We start from the raw sequence: 10,201 nt of genomic DNA, 5'->3' as shown, positions 1-10,201 counted from the left end.
GTTGCTCTCTCGTGGTGATGTGACAGAGCTGAACATTTATGGGGGTGGTCATGCTAAAGAACTCACATTGTAAATAGCCACTCCTCTGCACTGTTTCCGATCATTTAGAAAGAATTGCATCTCGAAGCTGTATTTTTGCTTTTTTTGCTGGCTATCTTTATGTATGGGAACAGTCATCTCTAGAGATTCATTTTCATTTCAAAAAAAAAAAAAAAAAAACTTCCAAAGGTGTTAATTGCATTTTTTGAAAAACCCTTATGTAATTATTTAAAATTATTCTACCGGCCCCATAAATCAGAACTTCCCCCATTATATGGCTGAGGAACATTTATGACCTGTTTAGACAGTTTTGATTTATAGGTTTAGGAAACAAGAATATAGAAACCATTGCCAGGTTTTAATTTGGAAATTTCTGTAGCCACATTTGTTTTTGTAGGAAGGAGAAACAGGAGGCCAAGAGGAGAGATGATTGGAGCACTGTGGCCCACACTAGTGGAACACAAGGATGAGCCGGGCAGACCCCTGCTCTAAAGGGATGTCACTGTGTGTGTCTCTTGTGTGCTTTCATCTCACACTAGCCATGGTCCATGACATTTCTTCCATGTAACTACAGGCATGCAACTCTATGAGTCTTAAGATTCATCTTCATACTTAGACAGACATTTTCATATAGACATTTCAATATGAGCTCCCTCATTTATGCATTTTAAGAGGCAGTTTAGGTACAGGAGGGATGGTTCAGTGTTAAGTGCTTGCCTTGCAAGGTTGAGGGCCTGCGTTCTGTCCGTAGGACATTCCAGATGTGGTAGCACAGGCTTCTCGTCCCAGTTGTGGGGATTCCCCGGGGCTCACTGATCTGTCATCCAAACATCCTCAGTGGGCTCCAGGCCAATGCGAGTCTCAAGAGAAAATGGTATTCTTAAGAATGACATCTGGGGGTGTCCTCTGGCTTTCACACACTTCTGCATGTGAATACACATTTAAAACAAACAAGCAGGCTGGGCATGGTGGAGCATGCCGATAGTCCCACCACTCCAGAGGGGCAAAGGCAGGTGGATTACTGTGAATTTCAGGCCAGCGTATTCTACATATTGAGACCCTGTCTCAAAGCAAACAGTGTTTATGAAGTGCAGCAGAGCAAGGCACTGTGATGTATGCCTGATGAGGTGACTTACCTAGTTCTTTTCAGAATGGAACAGGACATGCTTGGAAAACATCCCTGACTTGACAAAGCTCGTTGTAATGGTCAGTTAATAACAGTAGCACTCCAGTTTAGATCTGTGAAATGCGGGGGCAGACAAATTTAGAAATGTGTTTGAGTGATTCAAGTAATTGAGAAAAGATAGAAAAAATAGACATTGTCTTATTGAAGGAGGAAGGCGAAGAGTTAATTTTGTGAAATGAAGAAATTTTTTAAAAGTCTCACAGGCTGAATTTGTAGATCAGAATGAAAACGGTCTTTAATGGGAGTGAATGCAAGCCCGTACCATGATCCAGGCACAGAGTGAAGAACTCCAAGGTAGCAAGCAGTTCAGTTCATGTGACAATTAGTCAAGGAATGATTGTCAAAGGAGCAGGAACCAATCAGGCCCAGCAGGAGGTAGGGCCTCTGCTGACCCTCAGCTGGCTAACAGAATAATGAGGGGGGAAATCCCCTGGCCCTCTTCTGAACTAGACAGAGGGTTTCAGGACCCTTTCCCTTATTGATGGACACTCCAGCAATGAAGGAAGGCACAGGAAACCCAGGTTACCAAGTACCTAATGAGAGGCAAAATCAGGGCACTCCTGAGTCTGGCTCTGCAAGGGAAGAGTCAAGTTGCCTGCTCTTTGGGACCGTTTAGTGGCTCTGGGGTAGTGTGGACTGTAGCGTTCTTACAGATAAGCCATGCTCATTTTCTTTCTCTTTAAGTAGTATATATTTATTACTATTTTTATTACTACTATTACTACTATTGAGTCTCCTCTTATCTTATCTCACAATGTTGTATTACTAGGATCGCTTGAGCAGTGCCATCTAGCCTGTGTTGATGTGTGTGTGTGTGTGTGTGTGTATGTGTGTGTGTGTGTGTGTGTCACTTAATAAGTTTTATGTTTTAGACAGGCCATTACTGTATAGCTCAGGCAGGTCTTGAACCCCCCATTCACCTCCCGTACTCAGCAAGTACTGAGCGTGCTATTGTGCCAGATGGGTTATTTCTGTTAGACTAAGCTAGTCCGAACAATGGAAGGTGGAGGTGTTTTAAGAGTGGACAATGGGGCTGGTGAGATGGCTCAGTGGGTAAGAGCACCCGACTGCTCTTCCGAAAGTCCAGAGTTCAAATCCCAGCAACCACATGGTGGCTCACAACCATCTATAATGAGATCTGATGCCCTCTTCTGGAGTGTCTGAAGACAGCTACAGTGTACTTACATATAATAAATAAATAAATCTTTTTAAAAAAAAAAGTGGACAATGTGCCCCTTCTTAGAATTGGGAACAAAACACCCATGGAAGGAGTTATAGAGACAAAGTTTGGAGCTGTGACGTAAGGATGGACCATCTAGAGACTGCCATATCCAGGGATCCACCCCATAATCAGCTTCCAAACGCTGACACCATTGCATACACTAGCAAGATTTTTGCTGAAAGGACCCAGATATAGCTGTCTCTTGTGAGACTATGCCTGGGCCTAGCAAACACAGAAGTGGATGCTCACAGTCAGCTATTGGATGGATCACAGGGCTCCCAATGGAGGAGCTTGAGAAAGTACCCAAGGAGCTAAAGGGATCTGCAACCCTATAGGTAGAACAACAATATGAACTAACCAGTACCCCTCAGAGCTCATGTCTCTAGCTGCATATGTATCAAAAGATGGCCTAGTCAGCCATCACTGGAAAGAGAGGCCCATTGGACACACAAACTTTATATGCCCCAGTACAGGGTAATGCCAGGGCCAAAAAAATGGGAATGGGTGGGTAGGGAAGTTGGGGGGAGGGTATGGGGGACTTTTGGGATAGCATTGGAAATGTAATTGAGGAAAATACGTAATAAAAAATATTAAAAATTAAAAAAAAAAGACACTAGTAGCTGCCTCCCTTCTGTAGGTATAGCATATTGGTCTCGATCATTCAAGTGGACCTTGGACTGTACACTCCAATCTTGGATAGTTGAACTATTTCTGTTAGATGTTTTGTTTTTAAACTTCAAAAGAAGGTGGTCATGAGTCCTGTGTACATTTGGGCATTTCTGTATTTGATATCACTGCTTTATAAATTGTCAACAAGTCAGCAAGACTTTGCTTCATCTGGCAATGCTGGCCTGTCTCTCCTACACGAAGTGTTCACCTCATGTACAGAGATGATGCTTTATGTGGCAAGTACTTGGTTTCATCTTCTTCATAGCTGTGACACAGACTTAGAGGCAAAGCAAGGGAAAGTCACAAATTTAAGTGTTTGAGCTTTTAGTTCAGAAAAAACATTTGCATGAGAAAATAATAAACACACACAAATGTACACACACATACAGGCTCACAAACACACTCACATACACATGCACATACACTCATACTCACACATATACTCACATATGTACATATATATGCATATATATGCATACATACACACATAAACACATATATACACACATATATACACCCATACCACACATACTCACACAAACATACTTGCACACACACATGCCATATACACTCATTTACACACACATTCACATATACATACACACATACACTCACACACATTCACACACGTACACACACACACACACACACACACACACACACACACACACACTGGTTATTCTGGCATACATATTTAATCCTGGCACTTGAGAGACAGATAGAGGCCAGCCAGACCATTCAGGCCAGTGAGACCCTTGCTTAAACAGAAGAGAAAACTGAGAAAGCATCAATTAAATTTGTTTGTTCTTTGTGTGTAGGTTCACCTGCTCATCCGATAGTTGGTGAGGCCCTTATGCACGACATTCTTTGGCATTAGCTGAGATGCTAGGGCGTCAGGAAGATAGTATCATTTTTGGTTCTGTGTCATGGATAGGAAGATAGGCGTTTTTTACTGTGTGTGTTCATCTTTACATTGAAAAAGACTTTTTTTGCCTAATAACGGCTTTGTTGTTGTTGTTGTTATTTGGTCTGGGCTTCTTTCTCCTGTTCTACAACATTCAAATTACAGACAGATCTTTAGCTGTGTTTGCCCTCCTCCTGCCCCTTCCTTTATTAGAAACGGTTGAATAAGATGCATAAAAACCTGTGCAGCAAGAAGCCTTAGGAGAAGGTATGATAAATAAAACTAGGCCCCATGAGCCACAGATCCCAGCCACACTGTGGAATTGAGAGCTGTCTTTATACTCAGAGCTCTCCTGACTGCAGTTGTTTGTCAGGGCCCTGTTCATTCCCACGAATTCTAAACAGATTGTCCCTCAGTCCATAATGCTTTGAAAGTTGCTTCCACTTGTATAAGAGGTCCCCAGGCTTCTGTTGTATTTGATTGAGTAATAGTCGACCTGGATCTGATTTGGTGCTTCTCAAACTTGTTTGAAACCAAAATATCTAACCCTTGAATGTCTTCTCATTCAGTTTGTGCCAGTGGTTTCTACATCGCCCCCCCTTTTGGATCTCAAACTAGCCACCTACAGGATGTAGCAACCCATTACAGAGCCGCTAAATCAAAATCCTCTACCTCGAAGCTCAGGAATCCCAGCTTGCAAGCAGAGCAGGGCAGCATACAGCAGCTCAGACTGCTGGCTCGTTAAGCAATAGGTGTGTGTCGGACCCAGCTGAGGACAAGGCCCCGAGACCATGCCACACGGGAATGAGGTCGAGGAGAGACATGGGAGTGAGGCAGGAAATGGATAAAGCTTGGATTGAGCAAATGCAGCGGAAGTTCGGAGAAAAAGAAATGCTTGTCAGCGTCCCGAGGATGCCGTTAGAAGATGTATTTTAATGGCCAGGACACCACATTTACGTGTGTCTGGGCTCATGTCATCTATGGGTGACGTTTGTGTGTACTGTTTTTCTGATCTGAATGCCTTCTTAGCCTGACCATGGAACTTGCTGAGCCTTGCACCATCCTTTTAAGATTCAGTCTGACCTTTGTCTCATTTCAAAATGTCCCTTATCCTAGAGGTCCAGGGCCCCTCTGCTAGGTCCCAGCATGTCCACTTGGTGTTTACTAGGCAAATAAATATGACTGAGAGGGGCCACTCCAAGTGTCCTGAGGTCACTGAGCAGATTCCATTTTTTCCACATTGTAAAGTATGTTAGGTTAGAAACTTTACAAAGAGTCTTAACTATTAGTTTGTTAGGCCATTAAACTGTGGTACTGTGAGGGTACAGGCTGAGCCCTCTCTAGAGCCAAGCTGGCTGGGAGTCCGTGGAAGGTTTTCTTTTCTGGAGACACACTCTGTGCATCATGAGATAACAGAAACAAAATGTTGGAAAATAGGCTAAAGGTTCTGAAAATTTAGGTCTTTAAGGATTGGAGAGATGGCTATGGGTTTACCACATTTGTTGAACAAAGATTAGGACCCATGTAAAAAGGACAAAATAGTGGGTATCTGCCTTCCCACTGCTACCAAGACAGTGGGAACTAGAGGGAAGAGCCTTCTCTGAAGTGTGTGGGTTGGCTGTCCTCACAGTCAAAGCATCCCTGAGACTTACCTTGAACAAAGTGGAAGGCAATGACTGACAACTGACATTTTCTGACATCCACACACATTGTGATATTATTCATACACACATGTTCACACATATGACCACACACAAACATACTCACATCACAACAGGCAAGATTTCTCAAAATTAGGTCTCTTTTTAGCTAGTTGTAGTTAAGAGTTCTTGCCATTTGGGGCAGACTAACCCTCTAAAAACATTGGCTCAGTGGATCCTGGGGAGCTTGGTCCTTACCAGATCATCACACTCCTCTGGCACATCCAGGAGATGCTCTAGCTGGTAGATGTTGCACACCTGGTCACCTGAGTATTCAAATAAGGTAGCCGTGTTGCCTTCAGGGTAATGTTTCTAGTGACCTTAAAGTTCAGACACAAAACAACCAATTGTCTTCATTCACTGCATGAAAGAGCTGTTGAATCATGACATTTGGGAAGTTAGGATATATCATCCTCCCTAGGAAAACAAGGCCAGTGAACTAAAATCATCTTTTGGTTTGTGGAAATGCATTATAACTGAAGGAGAAAGTCCTCTGTGGTGACAGTGACAACGATGGGGTGCAGTTCAATGTTGACAGCATCCTAAATGGTGTCCTGCCCCCATCTTCTCTAAGCCTCCGGTGGGTCAAGGTTGAGGAAACAGAAGCACGGAGAGATCAGGTGTTTACCAGAAGTATAGTCAGGAAACAGCCTGTGCAAGATGAGGCAGCCATGTCCTTCCAGGGTCACCGTGCCGCACAGTGTACTGGTTCACTGCTGTGTTTAAGATGTGTGCCAGTAGGACAGCTTGGGCGTTATCCGGACTATGGCTGATGTCCACTTGTTGATGCACAAGTCAGTTGTCTCAGCCTCTTGGTGTTTTTCAGTTATCCTGCTAGCTTTTTTGAGGACTGTCTCTGTATATTTGTGTAAAACAAAAAAAAAAAAAAAAAGTGGAAATGATAATGGAACATTACTGCTTTGGGATTAATTTGTATCTATTAGTTGATCATCCATAGTCACATTTTGCTTCTGGGGGAATCAAACAGGGCTAGCTTCTCTGTTCTTTTAGGCTCACACCTAGCCCCAGCCTTCTCTCCAGTAGGGTATTATGGATCATTGAAGTCCTGACTCTCCACTTACTAACAATAAGACATCTGTTAAGGGGGCTGGTGAGATGGCTCAGTGGGTAAGAGCACCTGACTGCTCTTCCGAAGGTCCGAAGTTCAAATCCCAGCAACCACATGGTGGCTCACAACCATCTGTAACGAGATCTGACTCCCTCTTCTGAAGTGTGTGAAGACAGCTACAGTGTATTTACATAAAATAATAAATAAAAGAAAATAAAAAGACATCTGTTAAGTAGGTATACCAATGCATACTTTATAAAGTTTCCTGTTGGTGAGTTACAGGAGCTACAGGAATGCTACATGTATCACACACTTCCATAATTACCTCTGAGTTTATCTTCCATCCTGTTGCCAGATACCACTCCTCCTTTCATTTTCTGTTAAGTTGCTGTTTCTTTGCCAGTCTCAGGACATAACCCCCATCTATGACCTTAGGTAAGCTCTTGATGGATTTCCCACTACCTCTCTGTTGAAGACTGGTTATGTTTGTTGTCATTGTTGTTGCTGCTGTTGCTGATGTTTTTGTTGTTGCTGTTGTTGTTGTTACTGATGTTGTTGCTGCTGTTTCTGTTGTTGCTGTTGCTGCTGTTCATGCTTCAGAGTTGCCTAAGCTCTACATTGAGCACAAAGGTTGTCCATTGAGAAAGCTGGAGTTCTAGTGGAGAGAATGGCTAGAGAATCCCATCACTGACATTCACTAGCTGACTGACTGTGGAGGGTTACCGTTACCTTACAGTTACCACCATCAGAGCCTTGTAGTCTCATGTCTAGGGACTGGGGTCTTGTCAAACATTGCAGTCATTTACAGCTGCACTCTCAGATCTAGAAACACAATTAATTTAACACCTGTACAGCAGAATGTAGCAACAGCTATCCTCTGTGAGGCAGATAATTGGATCTAATGTGGATGAAGAAATACAAAATGTACTTCTATGACTCACTGGTAACCAGTAGCTTCTATGGAGTTTAGTCCTACATCTCTTTTGTCATAACTCCAAGTAGCTGTCTTCAAGGGCAGTAGGAACAGAAAGAGTCCTGTTTCATAGACTCTGGTGTGGCAGGGTTTGGCACTATTGGAAGGCTGGCCCTGGTGAGTGGCCATTGCCACTGATGAGGTTGGACTTGGAGCCCCAGTCCACCAAGAGGTCAGGTTTGCGTGTGGTGGAGGGAAGTAGTACGAGCAAGACCCTGAAGTAGGACAGTAGACTCTGGTAGATGCTGACTGATGGCAGTACATGCTGCCTGATGATGGAGGGTGTCAGGAGCAGTTAACCACGGTGCCCTTTAATCCCAGAGGTCCTGCCTGTTAGGTTGTGACATTACATAGATGTGCCCTGACCCATCTCAAAAACTGGACATCAGTGGATTTAATTAAGATCAATTAGACATCCCTCCTTTGTTCAGACACAATGCCTTATTTGTTTGAAAAGAGGGAAATTCTATATGACCTGAAAGCTTCCTGCTTCATCTGCTCCTTTTCCTCATGAAGAATGAAATGCCATTTGGAATAATACAAAGAATACATAATCAGCCTGCAGGCAAGGGCTCCATACTTTCTCTGTGCGCATTTTCTCTAGAGATATTTGACTCAACAGGGACCTACTATCTTAGTGATGCGACTCCTGAATTTCCCCTCCAGTCCAGCCCCAGGTGAGGCTTCCACCCTGTCATCCCCAACATGTATACGATGCATGAGACTGCCCTTTCACCTACTTCTAGGATGCTTGATGACACAGAGTCAGGTGACTGGCTCGGGAGGAAATTCAGAAATGATTCTGGTGGGAGGAGGCTTTGGGCAATTGACACAAACCAAGCAAGGTGGTTAAGGGAGAGAGGGGGAAAGTTGCAAGGTCAAAGAGCACAATTGTATTGGGAAATTAGGGCATCTCATGTCTGCATCTAAGGTCTCATCTATGCAGAGTCAGCCGTGTCATGAAGCATGTGTGTGACTGTGACTTAATCTATGCAGCACAACTGCTGGTATTTCATAAGGTCCCTCCCTCATGTCTGCCACCCTCTCACCCCTGCACCTTTTCTGATGGTGTGTCGTTTGTCTTTGTGACCAGGGCTTGCTGCTTACCCAGGCTTGCTCAAACTCATGCCCCACCTGCCTCAGCCTCCCTATTCATGGGATTGCTGGTGTGCACCACCACACCCAGGCAACAGGGTTTGTTCTCTAGACCAGAATCCCAGTCAAGGCTGTGGAAAGTTTCCAACCCAGTTCTTGTGGTTCTTCTTCTCTGCCTTACTGGTGACTTGCTAGTGATTGTTAAACTCTAAGAATCTTAGCAGTTGTTGTTTGTTTTGTTTTGAAACAAGGTCCATACTATCAGGCTAGCTTTAAATTCACTGTATGTTAAGGGTGGTCTTGAACTGCTTACTTTCTATCCCAGTGCTGGGATTACAGCTATGCATCATTACCCGTAGCATCTCTTTCTTCTTTAACGAGGTGTGTGTGTGTGTGTGTGTGTGTGTGTGTGTGTGTGTGTGTGTGTGTGTGTTTACATGTAGGTACCCAAGGAAGCCAGAAGAGGGCATCAGATCCCATGGAGCTGGAGTTACACATGATTTGGAGCAGTCACATAGGTGCTGGGAGCTAAACCCAGGTTCTCTGCCAGAGTAGCAAGTACTCTTAACCACTGAACCATCTCTCCACCTCTCTTTCTATCTTAAACCATCTTTTGGTTGTTTTACATAGGACTGTAACTATAAGCAGATAATACCTATAGATTAAAGTCAGCTAGGCCATGTTCTATCCATCTTTCTCTTTGTCTGGAAGAAATATGTAGGCCCGAAGAATGGAGGTGACTTACCCAAAGCCACAGTATTCATTCGTGACCATGTCAGAGATAGGATCTAGCCTACCTCAGGCCACCTTGGATTCTGACAGTTCTGCCTGCCTCTTTCCGTGCCTGTTGGATGTGGCTCCAGCACTTAGTAGTGTCGAGAAACATCATGAGTCTTCAGAAACTGGCTTGAGGAGTCTGAGGTTGCTATGAGGATGTGCCCTCAGATTCCCTTCCCATGGTCCTGTTTCTGCAGGAATCCTTTCTCTTCAGTCTCTGCTTCCTTCCCTCACTGTGCCCAGAGCAGGCCTTCTAACTTTTCTCTCTAAAACAGATACACTCTTACACTTTGCTAGGCTACTCTTAAAGGTAGGGTGTTAAGTGTCTGAGTGTGTGATCGCTGACTATTAAAGAAAGAAGAGCGAGCTGTCAGGAGCTTCTGGGCTGCAGAAAATGCTTCCCATGTAGTGGTTTCTTTGCCACGCCGTGTGGAAGGCAATTATCTTTGGAGGGGATTCCGCGGCCCTGTGTGGGCTTCCCTGGTGTAAGATTTATTGTCGGACGGATTGGGTGTCCTTTCTAAGAGCATTTATTCGGCATCTAAAGCGCTGTCAGAAGTACAACTT

At 44.0% G+C, this 10,201-nt stretch overlaps 1 protein-coding gene across 32 annotated transcripts in view; it reads left to right on the top strand.

Moving 5' to 3' along the window:
• The window catches only part of Foxp1 (forkhead box P1), a 597,405-nt gene that overhangs the window by 478,425 nt on the left and 108,779 nt on the right, over positions 1-10,201 (top strand). The window lies entirely within an intron of this gene.

Source organism: Mus musculus, chromosome 6, assembly GCF_000001635.26.
Source record: "Mus musculus strain C57BL/6J chromosome 6, GRCm38.p6 C57BL/6J".
Lineage (NCBI taxonomy): Eukaryota > Metazoa > Chordata > Mammalia > Rodentia > Muridae > Mus > Mus musculus.
This window is presented reverse-complemented; position numbering and strand designations above follow the sequence as displayed.